This window comes from Hemitrygon akajei, chromosome 14 (genome assembly GCF_048418815.1).
Source record: "Hemitrygon akajei chromosome 14, sHemAka1.3, whole genome shotgun sequence".
In the NCBI taxonomy this organism is placed as follows: Eukaryota; Metazoa; Chordata; class Chondrichthyes; order Myliobatiformes; family Dasyatidae; genus Hemitrygon; species Hemitrygon akajei.
This window is the reverse complement of record NC_133137.1, coordinates 65,449,839-65,471,019: the sequence shown is the minus strand read 5'-3', so window position 1 is coordinate 65,471,019 and position 21,181 is coordinate 65,449,839. Positions and strand designations below refer to the sequence as shown.

Sequence of the window (21,181 nt, the reverse complement as noted above, 5' to 3'; positions counted from 1 at the left end):
GTGGGAGGACAGATGATTGGGAAGTATTTAAGGAACAACAGAACTTAACTAAAAAGACAATACGGGGAGAAAAAATGAGGTACGAACGCAAGCTAGCCAGGAATATAAAGGAAGATAGCAAAAGCTTTTTTAGGTATGTGAAGAGAAAGAAGATAGTTAAGAACAATGTTGGGCCCTTGAAGAATGAATTGGGTGAAATTGTTATGGGAAACAGAGAAATGGCAGAAGAATTTAATGAGTACTTTAGATCTGTTTTCACTAAGGAAGACACAAGCAATCTCCCAGATGTATGGATGGGCCAAAGACATAGGGTAACAGAGGAAATGAAACAGATTGACATTCGGAAGGAAACGGTGATGAGAAGACTGATGGGACTGAAGGCTGACAAATCCCCAGGTCCAGATGGTCTGCACCCTAGGGTACTAAAGGAGGTGGCCCTGGAAATAGCGGATGCATTGGTAATCATTTTCCAATGTTCCTTAGATTCAGGATCAGTTCCTGAGGATTGGAGAATGGCTAATGTTATCCCACTTTTTAAGAAAGGAGGGAGGGAGAAAACAGAGAACTATCAACCTGTCAGCCTGACATCGGTGGTGGGAAAGATGCTAGAGTCCATTATTAAGGATGAAATAGTGGCATATCTAGATAGCAGTGATAGGATTGGGCCGAGCCAGCATGGATTTACCAAGGGTAAATCATGCTTGACTAATCTGTTGGAGTTTTTCGAGGATGTAACCAGGAAGTTAGACGGGGGAGATCCAGTGGATGTAGTGTACCTCGATTTTCAGAAGGCATTTGATAAGGTCCCACATAGAAGATTGGTGGGTGAAATCAAAGCTCAGGGCATTGGGGGGAAGGCATTGACATGGGTAGAAAACTGGTTGGCAGATAGAAAGCAAAGGGTAGCGGTGAATGGGTGTTTCTCGGAATGGCAGGTGGTGACTAGTGGGGTGCCACAGGGCTCGGTATTGGGACCACAGCTGTTTACCATTTACGTTAACGATTTGGATGAAGGCATAGAAAATAACATCAGCAAATTTGCTGATGATACTAAGCTGGGTGGCAGTGTGACATGTGATGAGGATGTTAGAAGAATTCAGGGTGACTTGGATAGGCTGGGTGAGTGGGCAGATACTTGGCAGGTGGCGTTTAATGTGAATAAGTGTGAGGTTATCCACTTTGGGAGTAAGAACAGGAAGGCAGATTATTATCTGAACGGTGTAGAGTTGGGTAAGGGAGTAATACAAAGAGATCTCGGAGTCCTTGTTCATCAGTCACTGAAGGTGAATGAGCAAGTGCAGCAGGCAGTGAAGAAGGCTAATGGAATGTTGGCCTTTATTACAAAGGGAATTGAGTACAAGAGCAAGGAAATCCTCTTGCATTTGTACAGAGCCCTGGTGAGACCACACCTGGAGTATTGTGTACAATTTTGGTCTCCAGGGTTAAGGAAGGACATCCTGGCTGTAGAGGAAGTGCAGCGTAGATTCACGAGGTTAATTCCTGGGATGTCTGGACTGTCTTACGCAGAGAGGTTAGAGAGACTGGGCTTGTACACGCTGGAATTAAGGAGATTGAGAGGGGATCTGATTGAAACATATAAGATTATTAAGGGATTGGACAAGATAGAGGCAGGAAATATGTTCCAGATGCTGGGAGAGTCCAGTACCAGAGGGCATGGTTTGAGAATAAGGGGTAGGTCATTTAGGACAGAGTTAAGGAAAAACTTCTTCTCCCAGAGAGTTGTGGGGGTCTGGAATGCACTGCCTCGGAAGGTAGTGGAGGCCAATTCTCTGGATGCTTTCAAGAAGGAGCTAGATAGGTATCTTATGGATAGGGGAATCAAGGGATATGGGGACAAGGCAGGAACCAGGTATTGATAGGAATTGATCAGCCATGATCTCAAAACGGCGGTGCAGGCTCGAAGGGCCGAATGGTCTACTTCTGCACCTATTGTCTATTGTCTAATGCTGAGAGAGGAAAGGGCAAAATGCAACAGCAAATATTCTAACCTCCAAAAGTTACTATAACTTTGATGTGGAAGCCATAGAAAGGGTGCAGGGGAGATTTACAAGGATGTTGCCTGGAATGGGAAGTATGCCTTATGAGAATAGGTTGAGTGAACTTGGCCTTTTCTCCTTGGAGCGACAGAGGATGAGAGGTGACCTGATAGAGGTGTACAAGATGATGAGAGACATTGATCATGTGGATAGTCAGAGGCTTCTTCCCAGGGCTGAAATGGTTGCCACAAGAGGACATAGGTTTAAGGTGCTGGCGAGTAGGTACAGAGGAGATGTCAGGGTTACGTTTTTTACTCAGAGAGTGGTGAATGCGTGGAATGGGTGGCCGGCATTGGTGGTGGAGGCAGATATGATAGAGGCTTTTAGAGAGGTACATGGAGCTTAGTAAAATAGAGGGCTAAGGGTAAGCCTAGTAATTTCTAAGGTAGGGATGTGTTCAGAACAACTTTGTGGACTGAAGGGCCTGTATTGTGTTGTAGGTTTTCTATGTTTCTATGTTTCTAACCTTATGGTCAGGTAACAATCATATTTATTACAGAAATAATACATTCCTTCAATCTGCAGAGTGGGTATAGAAGTTCCTTCTTTATTTTCCCAGTAAGATGATGGTGCCATTAAATGCAGAGGTCTCTCAGAGGCCAACCAAAGGTGTATTTTTCTTTGTTGAAGGTATTTTTATGATCACAAGACAATACTGGACTCCAAGAAGTTTGGGTACTGCAGGTCTACCCCATCAGTGAGCAGCTCATTGATTGGAGTAGCCAGCCAGGTCGTCGAAGAAGCTGGCCGGCGTATCGGAGGAACCGACTGCTATTCAAAAGTATCGGAGTTCACACACGAAGGTGGCACACAGTGGAACAGTAGGTGATTATTGTGGGTGTTTCTCTTGCAATCGCAAGACCCTGCTGGGCATTGATAATGTAAAAAGCCACAGACCTGTTTTTCCCTTATTTGGTGGTGCAGCAGTCAGCATAGGAGCTGCAGAGCCGCAGATGTACTGAGGACTAGGCCTCGAGTTGTGGGCTTGCCGGAGGCAATGCAGTGTGGCACCTGTGCTTGGTTGGGGGCTGGCCTCTCTGGGTGATGCTGTTGACTGATGGAGTGACAGGCTGAATTTCAGTGTCTGTGTACTGTCAGGAATCTGTACCATTGATCTGTGAGACATGTTGCTCAGGGTCTTGGACTATATATGTGGATTTTTTTTGGTGTGACTATGTTTTTTGCTCACTATTTTGAATATGTTGTGTATATTTCGCACCCTGGCCCTGGAGGAACTGATTTGATTTGACTTGATTCTGCAAAACCACGCGTGTCACTTCTTGGTCAATGAGTGGGAATCAATCTTAAAGCCTCCCACTTGGCAGCTGTGCATTGAAAATTGGGGAGAAATACTTACTAGTCATTCCAATTCCTCACTATTATTTTAGAGGAGGAGCAATGCCTCTGGTTCACTGCTCCAGGGATCCAGGTTCGATCCCGATCTTCTGTGCCCTTTGTACGGAACTCTTATGTAACTATGACTTTGGAGGTTTCCTCCAGCTGCTCTGATTGTTGCCCACAGAGAAAGGACACGCTAATAGGTTGATGATAGCAAATTACCTCTTAGCATCCAGGGCCAGGATCAAATCCAGTTCCCTGGGGCTGGGAAGCAGCATTGCTGACTGCTGCACCACTGGCACACAGAAATGAAGTTAGGATTTGAAATGAGCAGTAAAGAATTCCCTACTATTTTAGACTGCTGGTATGTTAATTGATGACAGCAAATTACGCCTTAGCATAATTACCTGCCACATCATTTGTTATAAATGTTGGCAATACTAGTGCAATGCCAGCCACCTCCTCTCCTTATTAGCCCCACCCTCTCTCTCACATTCCCAACATCTCCCCTTTGACTCTTTCCCCATTTACTTGGTGTGGACCTGATGGGTCATATGCCATATTGAGTCTTAATAAGTATAAAAGTAGGTTCATTCAACCATATGCGGGCAGAACTCTGGTGCTCATGTAGTTCATTAAAATGGTATTCCTATCCTTTCCTCTCTGTGTCCATACATCCCTTTACCTGATAATTACCACATTGACTTAATAGAACTTGGAATTATTTTAAGGGTAACCTAATCATTGTGCATAACTTCCTCATCGATTAACAGATCATCAATGAAGGGAGCAGGATTAAAATTTAAAGGATAGCATTTGAAAAAGCATATGAACATACAAATTAAGAATTTAATTAAGCACCTTAAGGCTGCTTAGCTATTTAATAAGATCAAGGCTGATGTGTTAGTAATCTTGAAGTAGGTCTGCAAAAAAAAAATCGAATACAACTTACCTTTCATCCTGAACTGTAATTTCTCCTTTATCCACAACAATCCTGATACTTTCTATTTCGATGAAAATATGTTTCAATATGCCAGATTTTCCTCGGAGAATTTTTATATTCAGATTACTTGAGTCTTCACAATTGGAGCTTAAAATGAAGTAGCAATTTGAAGTAAAATGGTAGAAAGTATTGTCAAATGCCCTAATTGCTCCATTCCCCCATGATGCACATGTACCTAAAAAAAAAGAAATAATAACTTTGCACTAAAACAACATAAATTTATTTTTCAATATGACACAAGCTTACAAATGGTATCCTTATTCAAAACTATCAATAAGTTAAGAACAGTATACTCACGGGAATTGTCACTTGGTATCACTGCACTTATAATAGTTTCTGGATTAGGCAGAGGGTCCCATTCTATTTCAAAATAAATAATTGTAATTATAAACAAACTGAATCAATATTTAACCTACAGTACATATATTACACTAGTCAAAAGAATGATGTGAGAAATATCATCAAACATTAAATGACACCTTGTAACAATATGTCTGTGTAATTACAGAATACATGATTTTAATATTGTCCAGAACTCAAATTAATTTATACTCTAAACAATTATTCATTATCAGCATATCATAAATATATTGAACAGGCATATTCAATTACTCACATGATATAATGTAGAGTGAAAAATTAGATCAAAAACTAACAGAAAGGAAAAGGATATATATTTATTTTAAGCAGGATAATATCTGGATGGAACATTTGAATGGTTTTTTATTATTAATGTGCAATATTTAGTATCAATTAGGCATTAATCCATTTAGTCTATTCAGAAGACAACTAGATTCAACTAGAGCCATGGATATATTGAAGTTGTTATTAAGAAAAGGAAAGCTTCTGCTATCAAAATACTTCAATTTTGACATGGAATTACAGTGCTGATTAAATGTATTTCTGATTAGAGGTAGAATTAACAAAATATAATAATTGTTTAGGATGGTTTGCATGGATAAATTGTGGAATTGTGGATTGTTTGATTCAGTCCCAATGACAATGTTTCTGATATTGGCTACCTCATTGATGTGAGCATCAACAGTACCAGAGCACATGCTGTCAAGCGGAAGGAGGAAAGCGGGAAAATACAGTAAAGGCAAACTGCAATAAGACTATGCCCATTTGTTTCCCAGCAGCTGAAAGCAACCTTGCCAATATTCCAATCAGAAAGTAGTGCAATTGGACTGAAAGGAAGGCAGCAGGGAGGAAATAAATGTTAAAGGTCCACATTTTCTTTTGTGACTTACATCTGGAAAAATAGAATAGGAAGGCAGATAAAAGAATGAATGTTTATTTAAATTAACATATCATTTTTGCTCATCTACATTGCTAACTGTTTTATTTTGTGTAGGATAATCAAATGTAATATACAGGTAATTGTAACTGCTATCAATGTCTAAATGGCACCTCTTGTAGCATAATTTTCTCAAAATGCTTTCAATGGCAAGAAGAAAATAATACATTAAGGTGGAAAAGAAGCAATTACAGATTATTGAAAGAAGATAATAACTTCTGCTATTTAAGGTCCTGGAAGAAAATAAGTTTGAGAAGGAGTTTGTTTACCTTGATCGATAGAAATTCCTGTCACAGATCTATCTGTGAAACATAAAAATAGAAGAATTTCAAAACATTTATCTCAACTTATCAGCCTTTTAAAATTTATTTTCAGCAATGAAAGATTTAATATTTCAGAAAGATTTAATATTGCCCACTTGCTAAACCATAGAATGTTTAATACGTTAGAACCCTGAGATGACGAGTAAGTGAGGGATAGGAAATGACACCTTAACAGGCTTAATGTTGTGGGAGAGATGAAGAAGATATTCTTCAAGGCAAGAGTAATACCTTGTCATTTGAATGCTCATCATACATTTTAATGGTCAGTGCTCATCAGAGGAAGTTCAAACGCATGGTTGAACTGCTGGATCTTCATACTGTGGGATCATCTATTCCAGAGGACTACAGCTTTCAGCTAGGCTACTTCCCACCATCTTCTCAAAGGCAATTGGGAATGGGCAACAAATTTCTTGCCGTTAGACCTCAGATGCCAGAGAATGAATCAATAGACAAAGAAGCTAACTGCTATTTAAAGAGGGCAAATTTACAAGGATATTTTGAAGATGAGTAAATTATGGTTCTGTGAATTAAATTCTGTTTAGAGTTTGGTGCTGATGTCTACTAGAGGGAATGTTACACTTCAGTATATTTCCTGACAGTAGGATAAAACATTAATAATGTTTTCTTGCTGGAGACAAACACATTATAGGTTCTAATGTTCCTTCAACTGAAATGGAATACATTAGTACAGACGGATACTAAGCTTGGAATTTCCAACTACGTTCAGACCACAAAATAGTTCACTCGTTCTCATGATATAACCTTCTAAACTTGATTACTTAATATAATAAATTTATATCATTATATAGTATAAATTTTATAATATTCAATGTCTGTTCATCCTTTTGATTCACCATGCTGTAGCTGAAGATGATCATCAACTTCACTTGCTGGAACCTTAGACTTTATGTTGCAAATTGTTACTTTCCTCTCCCTTTTCTGATAAAATATAATTATGGCCACACTAAAAATATTATATGAAGTAGCAGATCTTCTAGGTCATGGATTTCTTAGCTTTATAAATAAAACTACGAAGTGCAAAAGTAAGGATGTTATGTTCAAACATTAGAAGACACTTTTTACATTCCAGCTGCAGTATTTCACTTCTATGCCCACAAGCTGTAAGGAAGGACTTTCATGATACGCAACATGATTTTCTCCTTACTCGACTCATTTACCTCAATATATTTGCATTATAAAAGTACACAGTTCCAGAACTTTAGTTTGGAAATAAGTTATTTTATTATTCTCATAATTTACTGAGCCACCAAAAATTGCTGCAAAACATCAAGAACGTAAACTATACTTTGAGATATAATATCACACATTTAAAATTATACTGCAAAGTTTTGCAAACACTAATAAATTAAAATCTTCTTTTCAATTTGTTTAATTTAGACATGTAAATGTCAATAATGTTGGAGGTTATAATGTTTTTTGTGTAGGACTTAATTACCTCAAAATAGGCTAAAATGCAGAAAACTATTTATATTGTAGGATGTCCTAATGATACAAGCTGTAATTTGCACTATAAATTAGCAATAATTTCCTGTAAGGTGAATAATAACTGCATTGAGTGTTATCTGTGCCCAAAGAGAAAAATTCTGTCAGTGTTGCTTCAATTAATTTTGAGTGCATTCTTTTAATTTACAGTAGGTAACAACTGCATTTTCATTAGCATTGAAAAATGTAAGAGAATAATAAAAGATGTAAGCACATGTGAAATAAATACAGTGTAGATGCACCACACAGATGAATTTTGGAAAATGGCTTACCTTTAAGCAAGACCAAGGACCAGAAGAGGCAAAGTATGAGGTACTTCATGGTTTCAGTTTGAAACTCATCAGTATACTGAGCCTTCTGGTGACAGTTTCTTTACTGGACTCTTTTATAGCTCAACTACTCTCATGCAAATTTGAATATAATGACAACACTCGAGACTGCAATTGTTGGAATCTGGAGGAACAAACAACCTGCTGGAGGAACTAGGTGGGTCCAGCAACACCAATGAGAGGAAATAAATGGTCATTGTTCAAGCAGAAATACCTGCCTTTCACCGATGCTGTCTGACCCACTAAGTACCTCCAACAGATAGTTTGTTGACCATAATGATTCCTGGTTAATGTGCAGCAATTAGAGAAGAAGGTTGAGGACCTCAGAGCAAGATTGCCATCAAGGGGCCATGAAGGGCTGCTGTGTGTATTCTGTTTCAAGAGGCAAGGCTCATCTCCAAATCGCCTGATTTCAAACTCGAAGCTTTTTCAATCTACACGTAGACAACTGTGCCAGGCAAGGGAAAAGGTGACAGCATCTGCTTTATGACAAACTCATCATGGTGCATGGACTTGGTGGTCCTGTCTCATTCTTACTCCCCGGCCCTGATGCATCCAGCAGTGAAATGCTGATAATTCAAATTACCCTGCGAGTTCTCCGCCGCCATCCTGACTGCACTCTACATCTTATCTCAGGCAGATATCGAGCTAGCGCTTGAACAACTAAGTGCTGTAATCAACAAAAAAGGAGTAGTGTTCGCTGATGCCTGTCACCTCATGTCAAAAGACTTTAATCAGCCAAGCTCGAAGAAGTCTGTCTAACTGCTATCAACACATCATTTACCATACCAGAGGACCCAACACACTTGACCATCAAGACCATCCAGCCACCTGGCTTTGCTTCTGCTTCTGTACAGGCTAAGACTGAAGAGCACAGCACTGGCAAACAGGACTACAAATAGATGGGCAGCAGAGGTGGAGGAATGAACTTGGGGTTGTTTCAAGTGGGTAGATTGGATCATGGTCAAGGATTCATTAGCAGACTGAAATGGATATGCCGTCATAATCAATGACTTTGTGAGGACATGCAAGGATGCTTGTGTACCCACGAAGACACTCTAAATCTTCCCTAATCAGAATCCCTGGATAAATCAGGAGATTTATAATCTGCTGAGGGCTAGATCTGTGCTGTTTTGGGCTGGTGATTTATGTTCCAAATATGATTTCTAGAATGCCATTATGAGTGAAAAACAATCTTGGACTATACTGGAATCATAGATGGACACTCAACAGCTGTGGCTGTGCTTGGACAATATTACTTCATATAAGGCGAGATCAGTCAGCATAAGTGGTGATGATTCATACTCCTGGATGAACTCGTTGCCTTTTAGGAACACCGTAATACAGAGAACTATGACACATCCACATTAGTCACTTTATCTTCAGGTGAAACCCTCAGTCTCAGCCTCTGAGGCCAATGACTGGGCACCTTTTAAGGGGATGAATTAATAAAAGGCTTCTGGTTCAGATGGTATATCTGGACAACTATTAAAGATCTGTGTGGATCATCTGGCTTGAATATTTACGGATACATTAAACCTCCCACTTCTGTGGTTTGAAGCTCCCATCTACTTCAAAAAGCATCTATGTACCATTGTCCAAGGAGAGTGTGATGACCTTCCTCAATGATTGCCATCTAGCAGTGTTTACAACACCTACAATGAAGTGCTTTGAGACAGTGGTTATGGTGTGAATCAGTGTTTGCCTTAGGGGTGACCTGGATCTCCTTCAATTTGCTTATTGCCACAACAGATCAATAGCAGCTGTGATTTCACTGCCTCTTCATTTTGCTCTAGACGTTTGGACAACAGGAACTCATGTCTGGCTGCTATTCGTCAACTACAGCTCAGCATTCAACATAATCATCTCACCCAAGCTCATGATCAAACTCCAAGACACAGACCTCTGTAACTCCCTCTGCAAGTGCATCTTCAACTTTCTTATTAGCAGACCTGAGCCAGTGAGGATGACCATCCACCTCTTTGCTGTCCATCAACACAGATGCACTTCAAAGCTGTATGTTAAGCCTCTTGGTCTACTCTCTGTATACATACACATGACTGATGGCTAAACACAGCTCCAATACCATATACAAATTCACGAATGGGAGCAAGATAGGACATTGGATTGAGCAGTGCCCCCACAATAATCTTACACTCAATATCAGAAAACTCAAGAGCCAATTGTTGACTTCAGGAGGGAGAAGGAAGGTGAACCTGCATCAATCTGCACTGGGAATCGGTGGTAGAGAGAGAATCTGCAGCTCTGAATTCCTGGATATTGCCATATCAGATGATATGTCCTGGGCCCAGCAGATAGATACAATCACCAAACAAGGCATGCTATTGTCTTTGCTTTCTTAGAAGGTTAAAGAGGTTTAGCATGTCACCAAGCACTCTAACAAACTTCTACAGATACACTGGTTGAAAGTATTGTGACTGGTTGTTAGGTTTGGTAATTCAAATGTGTTGGAACATAAGAAGCTGCAGACACTAACCCAAAATATCACAAGTACATTCCTTCCCACCATCAGCGGCATCAGGAAGATAACCTCTATCATCAAAGATCTCCACCATCTTGGCTATGCCATCTTCTCACAGCTACTATCATGTAGGAGGTACAAAAGACTGAAGTCCCACATCACCAGGATCAAGATCAGCTAATTCCCTTCAGCTGTTTAGTTCCTGAACCAACTTGCACAACCCTAATCACTACCTCAGTACAGCAACACTGTGGTCATTTTCCATTACAACAGACTTTGTATGTTCTAATTTTGTTCTTTCTTGCAAAAATCATGTATAATTTATGTTTTTCTTGTGAATGCTGTGTATCTGACAGTATGTGCCTGTGGTGCTGCAATAGGTTTCTCCTTGCACCTGTGTATACATCTGCACATGGCAATAAGAACAAATTTAAAGACAATTAAGTTATTGTGAAATATGTTTTTGGTTTACCCTCATGTTGTCTTATGGAGCTTGTGGGGCTCCACCTGCTGCACCATTATACACTATTTAAAGATTATTTGATAAAATATAAAATCCCATGATGCTTCTCAGAGTCAATAACCAACCTCCACACAATTGTGAGAAAACTTAAGGTGGCATTCCAAGTGGGGTTCAAAGTGCTAGATTTTGGAGGAGGGAGGTAACAAGGCAAATAGATATGGAAAGAATTTTTAAATGCTCTCATTTTAAAAGGGAAGCAAACATGAATGAGACTGAAGAAGTGCACACGTTAATTCATTGTTTTCAAAGTGTCTGTAAGGCAAGTTCATCGCTGGAGGAATCTGATACAAGACTACTGATTTTAACTGGAGCTGTCAAGTGTAAAGTGGGGAAGTGGTGTCCCAAAAAGCACATCGGGTCCTGACCAGCCAGAACACATGGCTGTTTCATGAAAATTCATGTTCTATCATCAACATTAAACCCTTGGTATGTGCAGAGCAAACACTCTTGGTTTGTGTTATGCATTGAGCAGTCTAACCAGCAAATGGTATCCTGAGAGCCACTTACAAATTATACAGGAAATATTAATTCTCTTTCAGACAGGATTATGAGGAACAGAGTTGTGTAAATATGGTAATTGTAAATTGTTAAAGTACAACAGAGATTCAAATGACACATCTAATAAATAATGTCTCATTAATCATTGAATTAAATGCGGTTCAAAATTTTTAGTTGAACATTTATAATTCCATCTTTTTAAGTCTTATACAAGCATAAATAAACTATAAAATAATAATAATAACTTTATTTATAGAGTAGATTCATACAGATGATGTAGTTCAAAGTGTTTCTCAATGGGATAAAAGCACAAATATGAAAATAAAACATAAAAACAGAAATAAAAAAAACATGAAAATAAATCACAAAAAGATGTTAGTTAAAAGCAAAGTTAAATAAGTAGGTTTGAGCTGGTTTTTAAAAGAGTCAACAGAGTCTGGAGCCTTGTAGATTTAGGCATTGAATTCCACAGTTTAGGAGCATATTTCAAAAAGCTGACCTTCCGATTATCTTTTGAGGCAGATGGTTTAAATTTCAGAGACCAGTGGAAGAGGACCTGAAAGCTTGAGCAGGATTATAAAATGAAAATGATTCTATGATGTACAAACAGCTTTAAAAAAAAGGTAAAAGAACTTTAAAATCAATGCTTAAAGATACAGGAAGCCAATGTAGAGTAGCTAGCATGGGAGTATTATGTTCCCTCATCCTATTGATATGTTCTCTCAAAATATTCATTGAGAGTTTTCAGTAAACATGGAATCTTTTTTATAGAAAAAACTCAGCTTGGGCAAAAAGAAGGGCCAAATACAGGTGCTTATTAAAAATAAGGAAATTTTTTGCAACATTGATTAATATGTGGGAGATCTCTAGGCCTGTACTCACTGGAGTTTAGAAGAATGAGGGGGAATCTCAATGAAACCTATCAAATATTGAAGGGCCAAGACAGAGTGGATGTGGAGAGAATGTTTCCTATAGTGGGGGGGGGGGGGGGGGAGTCCAGGACCAGAGGGCACAGCCCTCAGGTACTTCCATTTAGAACAGAAATGAGGAAGGATTTCTTAAGCCACAGGGCAGTGAATCGGAGGAATTTGGTGAATCAGACAGCTGTGGAGGTCAAGTCATTGGATATACTCAAAGTGGAGGTTGAAAGGCTTTTGATTAGTCAAGACATCAAAAATTACAGGGAGAAGCCAGGAAAGTGGGGTTGAGAGGAATAATAAGTCAAGCTTGATGGAATGGCAGAGAAGACTCATAGAACACAGAAATTTACAGCACATTACAGGCTCTTCAGCCCACAATGTTATGCCGACCATGTAACCTACTCTAGAAACTGCCTAGAATTTCCCTAGCACATAGCCCTCTATTTTTTCTAAGCTCCATGTATCTATCTAAAAGGCTCTTAAAAGACTCTATTGTATCTGCTTCCACCAGCACCACCAGCAGTGCAGTCCACACACCCAGCACTGTCAGTGTGAAAAACATACCCCCGACATCCCCTCAGTACCTATCTCCAAGCACCTTAAAACTATGCCCCTTTGTGTTAGCCATTTCAGCCCTGGAAAAAAATCCTCTGACTATCCACACGATCAGTACCCCTTCATCAAGTTATGCACCTCTATCAGGTCATCTCTCATCCTCTGTCATTCCAAGGAGAAAAGGCCAAGTACACTCAACCTATTCTCATAAGGTACGCTCTCCAATCCAGGCAACATCCATGTAAATCTCCTCTGCACTCTCTCTATAGTATCCACATCCTTCCTGTGGTGAGGTGACCAGAACTGAGCATAGTACTCCAAGTGGGGTCTGACCAAGGTCCTAAATAGCTGTAACATTACCTAACGGCTCTTGAACTCAATCCAATGGCTGATGAATGCCAACACACCACACGCCCTCTTAACAACACTGTCAACCTGCGCAGCAGCTTTGAGTGTCCTGTCGACAAGGACCCCAAGATCTCTCAGATCCTCCACACTGCCAAGAGTTTTACCATTGATATTATATTCTGTCTTCAAATTGGACCTACCAAAATGAACTACTTCACACTTATCTGGTTGAACTCCATCTGCCACTTCTCAGCCTAGTTCTGCGTCCTATCGATATCCCACTGTAACTTCTGATAACCCTCCAGACTATTCACAATACCCCAACCTTTGTGTCATCAGCAAACTTACTAACCCACCCTTTTACTTTTCATCCAGGTCATTTATAAAAATCACAAAGAGGAGGGGTCCCAGAACAGATCCCTGCAGAACAACACTGGTCACAGACCTCCATGCAGAATACAAAACATCTACAACCACCCTTTGCCTTCTGTGGGCAAGCCAATTCTGGATCCACAAAACAAGGTCTCCTTGGATCCCATGCCTCCCTACTTTCTGACGGAGCCTTTCAAGGGGAACCTTATCAAATGCCTTCCTGAAATCCATATACATTACATCCACTGCTCTACCTTCATCAGTGTGTTTTGTTACATCCTCAAAGAATTCAGTCAGACTCGTAAGGCACAACCTGCCCTTGACAAAGCCATGCTGACTATCCCTAATCAGATTATGTCTCTCCAAATGCTCATAAATCCTGCCTCTCAGGGTCTTCTTCAACAACTGGCTCACCTTTGAAGTCAGATTTGCTGGTCTATAATTGTTTGGGTTATCTCTACTCCTTTTCTTGAACAAGGGAACAAAATTTGGAACCTTCCAATCCTCCGCTTCTTCTCCAGTCCCTATTGATGATATAAAGATCATCGCAGGAGGCTCAGCAGTCTCTTCTCTTGCTTCCCATAGTAGCCTGGGGTATATTTCATTCAGTCCCAGTGACTTATCTAAATTAGTGCTTTTCAAAAGCATCCTCTTTCTTAATGACTATATGCTCAAGCTTTTCAGTCCAGTGTAAGTCATCCCCACAATTGCCAAGGTTTTTCCTCCTGGTGAATACTGAAGCAAAGTATTCATTAAGTACCTCCTCTACCTCCTCTGACTCTATGCACATATTTCCACTATCACACCTGATTGGTCCTATTTTCACATGGCTTATTCTCTTGCTCTTCACATACTTGCAGAATGCCTTGGGGTTTTCCTTAATCCTGCTCACCAAGGCTTTCTCATGGCCCCTTCTGACTCTCCTAATTCCATTCTTAAGCTCCTTCCTAACAACCTTGTAATTTATAGAACTCTAACGGTACCTAGTTTCTTGAACCTTTTGTAAGCTTTTCTTTTCTTAACTAGAATTTCTACATACCTTGTACACCATTTGTCTTTAACTCTATCATCCTTTCCCTCCCTCAATGGAACATACCAATGCAAAATGCCATGCAAATGTTCCCTGAACATTTGCCACATTTCTGCCATGCATTTCCCTGAGAACATCTGCTCCCAATTTATGCTCCCAAGTTCCTGCCTATTAGCATCATATTTCCCTCTACCCCAATTAAATATTTCCCCGAATTGTCTGCTTTCCAGCACTATGGTGAAGGAGTTAGAGTTGTCGTCACTACCTCCAAAATGCTCTCCCACCAAGAGATTAGACACCTGACCAGGTTCATTTCCCAATACCAGATCAAATACAGCCTCTCCTCCAGTTGGCTTATCTACATATTGCATCAGGAAACCTTCCTGAACACACCTAACACACACCACCCCATCTAAACCCCTTGCGCTAAGGAGATGCCGATCAATATTAGTAAAGTTAAAATCTCCCATCACAACAACCCTATTATTATTGCACCGTTCCAGAATCTGCCTCCCTACCTGCTCCTTGATATCCCTGTTACTATTATGGCCTAATTTTGCTGTTATGCCTTATGGTCTCAATAAAAAACAAGACCTTGGTTCATAGAAAGTATAATAAGGAATGTCTAAAGAAAAGGCGAAACACCAGGAAGCAAAAGAAAAACATATTTTGGAAGCAGAAACAGAATAGTTATTTGGCTAGATATCTCATATATTGGACATTAAGAAATTAAGTTCAAAGTAAATTTATTAAAGTCTGTGTACAGTATGTTTCTATATACTATCTTGAGATTAATTTTCTTCTGAATATTCACAGGGCAAATAGAAATCCAATAGAATTCTGAAAATTTTTACATAAACAAATACTGATAAACAAGCAATGTACAAAAGAAGACAGACTGCACAAATAAAACTAGTACTGATAACATGAGTTGTAAAGCGTCATTAAAAGTGAGTCTGTAGAGCATATAATCAGTCCAGAGTGGTGGTGATTGAAGTTGTCCACATCATTTCAGGAGCTGGTCAGTGTAGGGTAATAACTGTCACTGAAGCTGGTGAGGTGGGACTGAAGGCTTCTGTAACCTCCTACCTGATGATAGTAATGAGAAAAGGACAAGACCTGGATGGTGGGGGACTTTGTTCAAGGGATGCTCCTTTCTTGCAGCAGGGCTCCATGTAAATGTACTCAGCAGTGGGAGGGCTTCACCTGCGATGGATTGAGCAGTGTCCTCCACTTTCTGTATCCTTTTTTGTCCCTGGGCATTGGTGTTTCCATATCACGTCATGATGCAAACTGTTGAAGAAAGCAGTTGAAGATGTCTGTAAATACTGCAGCCATTTGCTTAGCACAGATCTTCAGTACTGTGCTGGCACTAGTTTGTTATTGATCAATAATTCAAATTCTATTGTTCATTGATTTGTTACCATGCATTTGTTTTATTTGAAACGGGTGTATGATTATGTATAGTAACCTGGAAATTCAGTCATGTTCAGTAGTATTAAGTGTGCTAATACAATAGTGAGAGCATGATGTACACTCACCAAAATACATTCCACTGAAATCAAGGCTTAACAATCTGACCAGGAATTTGAAGTGATTTTTCCTTCAAAAAGTAGTGAGTACTTCTGTTCAAAACTTCATTGCCTCAAAAATAAGTTTCAGCTTTTTGAATACTCTATAATATTACCCATCGAACTGTTTAAGTTCAACAAGCAATTAAGAAGACAAATGTTATGTAGCAAAAAGAACTGACAGCAGAGACAATATATTTGGATTATAAAAGACCCTGCTGCAACTTCATCTGGAATACTGTGAACCGACTTGCTGACCTTGACCAAGGAAGAGCAGATCCATGCTCAAGGGAATGTAGCTTAGGCTATTCCTGGGATTGATTCATTGGCAAATTGGTTTATGATTACCAAACTTGCCAAGGTGCAGTGAAAAACTGCTTTGCATGCCATATCCATAGATCTTTCCATTACAGCAGTGCATTGAGGTAGCACAAAAGGAAAACAAAACCAGAATGCAGAATGAAGTGTTACATTACAGAAAAAGTGCACTGTGCAAGCAGACAATAAGGTACAAGACCATAACAAAGTAGATTGTGAGGTCAAGGTCATTTATCATATCAGGGGGGCGTTCAATAGTCTTATAACAGCAGGGTAGAAACCTGGTGGTATGTGGTTTCTGGCTATTGTACCTTCTGCCCAATGGGAGAGTGGAGAAGAAAGTCCATGGTGGATAGGGTCTTCACTTACGCTTTCTCGAGGCAGCAAAAGGTGTACATCGAGTCCATGGAAGGGAAACTTGTCTCCATTATGTGCTGAGCTTCATCCACATTTTATGCAGTTTCTTACATTCTTGGCCAGAGTACTTACCATACCAAGCTACGGTGTATCAATAAAAATCTGGCGAGAGTTAACAGGGACATTCTGAACTTCTTTAGCCTCCTGAAGAAGGGAAGGGATTGATGCACTTTCTTGACAATAAACATTGGGTTAGCTGAATGAAACTAGATGTTAAGCAGACAGGATCAATAGCTTTTTGAGTTTAGAAGTATGAAACCGCATATGCAGGAATAATGTAACCTGATTGGTGCCCAGAACTAGACGATTCAATCACTTGGCTCATAGTAAGAAATTACTTCTTTCACAGGGTGACTTAATTCTTGTAATATTCTGTTCCTAAATACATAAACAGTTAAATTCCAATGTATCTTGATCACACTTTTATATTCAACATTTTCACAAATGGCTTCAAAAATTAATAAAAGTCTTGGAAGTCAGATGCTGATATCATCCTTGTACAGGATATGAAATGTCTTGTCCAGTTAGCATTTAATAAATCATTGTATGTTAATAGCCATGAGGATTATTTGGTAATGACTATTAGCTTTCTCACAAAAGATAATAATTAACATAACCGGATCTAATAGCGTATGAGTGGTGAATCCTTTATAATGCATGAGAAATGCCTCCTGGTAGTTTACCACAATTATAATATTCCTATTAGTAATCTAATTGCATTCCATGATGATATTTTCATCCATTCCCTAATATGTTTGTCCAAACATCTTTGTTGCTCATTTAACACTTTACTAGTCTAGGCTTTGTTAAACAATACAGAGTATCTCCCATTTTATGCAGGAATTGCACATTGATTTGTGGTGTAATTTTCCATCATACAAATCCTTAACAAAATTTGACAAAATTGTCTGTATCCTTCATATTTTATCTTTATTCAGCCATTGTTCTCACTAGAGCAAATTTTTATTCTGTACCTCAGATTTTGTGAATTTGTAACTTCACCCAAACTGCAATAATATGGGGACATACTGTATTTACCTTTCAAAAGACTATTTTCTCTCCAATGATCATAGTAATTTCCCATGTACTCTATTACGACAGCCTTTCTTGAACAACAGGATGAGAAAGCACACTGAAAAACCTTCCCTGGAATTATTTTCAACTTGATATTTTATTGACACCAACTGTCATTCTTTTTCAATGTATCCAGCAAATGGTTTGTTGAAACAGGTCAAAATGCAAGTTCTCTTCCCCATGTCAGAACAATTTTCTTTCATGCAGAATTGTGAACATGTCTGGTTGGATATTTAGGCATCTAAAGGACAGTTCTAACTAGCATTGGCTTGTCCCTAGAGTGAGGGGTTTAGATGGGGTGGAGTTTGTTAGGTGTGTTCAGGAAGGTTTCCTGACACAATATGTAGAGAAGCCTACAAAAGAAGAGGATGTACTTGCTCTGGTATTGGGAAATGAACCTGGTCAGGTGTCAGATCTTTCAGTGGGAGAACATTTTGGAGATAGTGATCACAATTCTCTCTCCTTTACCATAGCATTGGAGAGGGGTAGGAACAGACAAGTTAGGAAAACATTTAATTGGAGTAAGGGGAAATATGAGGCTATCAGGCAGGAACTTGGAAGCATAAATTGGGAACAGATGCTCTTAGGGAAACGTACGGAAGAAATGTGGCAAAAGTTCAGGGGATATTTGCGTGGAGTTCAGCATAGGTACATTCCAATAAGACAGAAAGTAATGTAGGGTACAGGAACCGTGGTGTACAAAGGCTGTTGTAAATCTAGTCAAGCCAAATAAGTGTGAGTTGGTTCATTTTGGTAGGTCAAATATGATGACAGAATATAGTATTAAGGGTAAGACCCTTGGCAGTGTGTTGGATCAGAGGGATCTTGGGGTCCGAGTCCATAGGACTCTCAAAGCTGCTGCGCAGGTTGACTCTGTTGTTAAGAAAGCGTACAGTGTATTGGCCTTCATCAATAGTGGGATTGAGTTTATGAGCAGAGAGATAATGTTGCAGCTATATAGAACCCTGGTCAGATTCCACTTGGAGTACTGTGCTCAGTTCTGGTTGCCTCACTATAGGAAGGATGTGGAAACCATAAAAAGGATGCAGAGGAGATTTACAAGGACGTTGCCTGGATTGGGGAGCCTGCCTCATAAGAAAAGGTTGAGTAAACTCGACCATTTTTCCTTGGAGCAACGGAGGATAAGAAGTGACCTGACAGAGGCGTACAAGATAATGAGAGGCATTGATTGTGTGGATAGTCAAAGGTTTTTTCCCAGGGTTGAAATGGCTAGCATGAGAGGGCATAGTTTTAAGGTGCTTCGAAGTAGGTACACAGGAGATGTCAGGGATAAGTTTTTACGCAGAAAGTGGTGAGTCCGTGGAATAGGCTGCCAGCGACGATGGTGGAGGTGGATACAATAGGGTCTTTTAAGAGACTCCTGAACAGGTACATGGAGCTCAGAAAAATAGAGGGCTATGGGTAACCCTAGGTAATTTCTCAGGTAAGGACATGTTCGGCACAGCATTGTAGGCCAGAGGGCCTGTATAGTGCTGTAGCTTTTCTATGTTTCTAAGAAGAAAAGAAGAGCTTACAAAAGGTTCAAAAAGCTAGCTGATGATAGAGAACTAGAATATTATAAGGCTAGCAGGAAGGAGCTCAAGAAAGAAATTAGGAGAGCCAGAAGGGGCCATGAGAAGGTCTTGGTGGATAGGATAAAGGAAAATCCCAAGGCAATCTACAAGTATATGAAAAGCAAGAGGATAAGACGTGAGAGAATAGGACCAATCAAGTGTGACAGTGGAAATGTGTGTATGGAACCGGAGGAGATAGCATAGGTACTTAATGAGTACTTTGCTTCACTACGGAAAAGGATCTTGGCGATTGTAGGGATGACTTACAGTGGACTGAAAAGCATGAGCATGTAGATGTTAAGAAAGAGGATATACAGGAGCTCTTGGAAAGCATCGAGCTGGATAAGTCACCAGGACCAGATGAGATGTACCCCAGACTACTGTGTGAGGCAAGGGAGGAGATTGTTGAGCCTCTGGCGTTGATCTTTTCATCATCAATGGGGATGGGAGATGTTCCGAAGGATGGGAGGGTTGCGGATGTTGTTCCTTTATTCAAGAATGGGAGTAAAGCTAGCCCAGGAAGTTATAGACCAGTGAGTCTTTCTTCTGTGGTTGTTAAGTTGATGTAAAGATCCTGAGAGACAGGATTTACAAACATTTGGAGAGGCATAATATGGTTAGGAATAGTCAGCATGGCTTTTTGAAAGACTGGTCATGCCTTACAAGCCTGATTGAATTTTTTGAGAATATGACTAAGCACTTTGGTGATGGTAGAGCAGTAGATGTAGTGTATATGGATTTCAGCAAGGCATTTGACATAGTACCCCATGAAAGGCTTATTGAGAAAGTAAGGAGGCATGGGATCCATGGGGAAATTGCTTTGTGGATCCAGAACTGGCTTCTCACAGAAGGCAAAGAGTGGTTGTAGACAGGTCATATTCTGCATGGAGGTTAGTGACCAGTGGTGTGCCTCAGGGATCTATTCTGGTACCCCTACACTTCGTGACTTTTATAAATGACCTGGCTGAAGGTGGAGAATGGGTTAGTAAATTTACTGATGACACAAAGGCTGGAGGTGTTGTGGATAGTGTGGAGGGCTGTCAGAGGTTACAGCGGGACATTGATAGGATGCAAAACTGGGCTGAGAAGTGGCAGATGGAGTTCAATCCAGATAAGTGTGAAGTGGTTCATTTTGGTGGGTCAAATATGATGGCAGAATGTAGTATTAATTGTAAGACTCTTGGCAGTGTGGAGGATCAGAGGGATCTTGGGGTCCGAGTCCATAGGACACTCAAGGCTGCTGCGCAGATTGACTCTGTGGTTAAGAAGGCATACGGTGCATTTACCTTCATTGACTGTGAGATTGAATTTAAGAGCTGAGAGGTGCTATAGGACCCTGGTCAGAACCCACTTGGAGTACTGTGCTCAGTTCTGGTTTCCTCACTATAGGAAGGATGTGGAAACCATAGAAAGGGTGCAGAGGAGATTTACAAGGCTGTTGCCTGGATTGGGGAGTATGCCTTATGAGAATAGGTTGAGTGAACTCGGCCTTTTCTCCTTGGAGCGACGGAGGATGAGAGGTGACCTGATAGAGGTGTATAAGATGATGAGAGGCATTGATCGTGTGGATAGTCAGGTCAGAGGCTTTATCCCAGGGCTGAAATAGCTAGCAGGAGAGGGCACAGTTTTATGGTGACGGTGGTGGAGGC

At 40.1% G+C, this 21,181-nt stretch overlaps 1 long non-coding RNA gene across 1 annotated transcript in view; it reads left to right on the top strand.

The window, feature by feature from the left end:
- LOC140739000 (uncharacterized) overlaps positions 1–2,817 on the top strand; it is a 31,955-nt gene extending 29,138 nt beyond the window's left edge. The window contains exon 4 of the long non-coding RNA XR_012101524.1: positions 2,688–2,817. This is a non-coding gene — a long non-coding RNA (uncharacterized lncRNA). The remainder of the gene's footprint in view (positions 1–2,687) is intronic.
- The last annotated feature ends 18,364 nt before the right edge of the window (positions 2,818–21,181 follow it).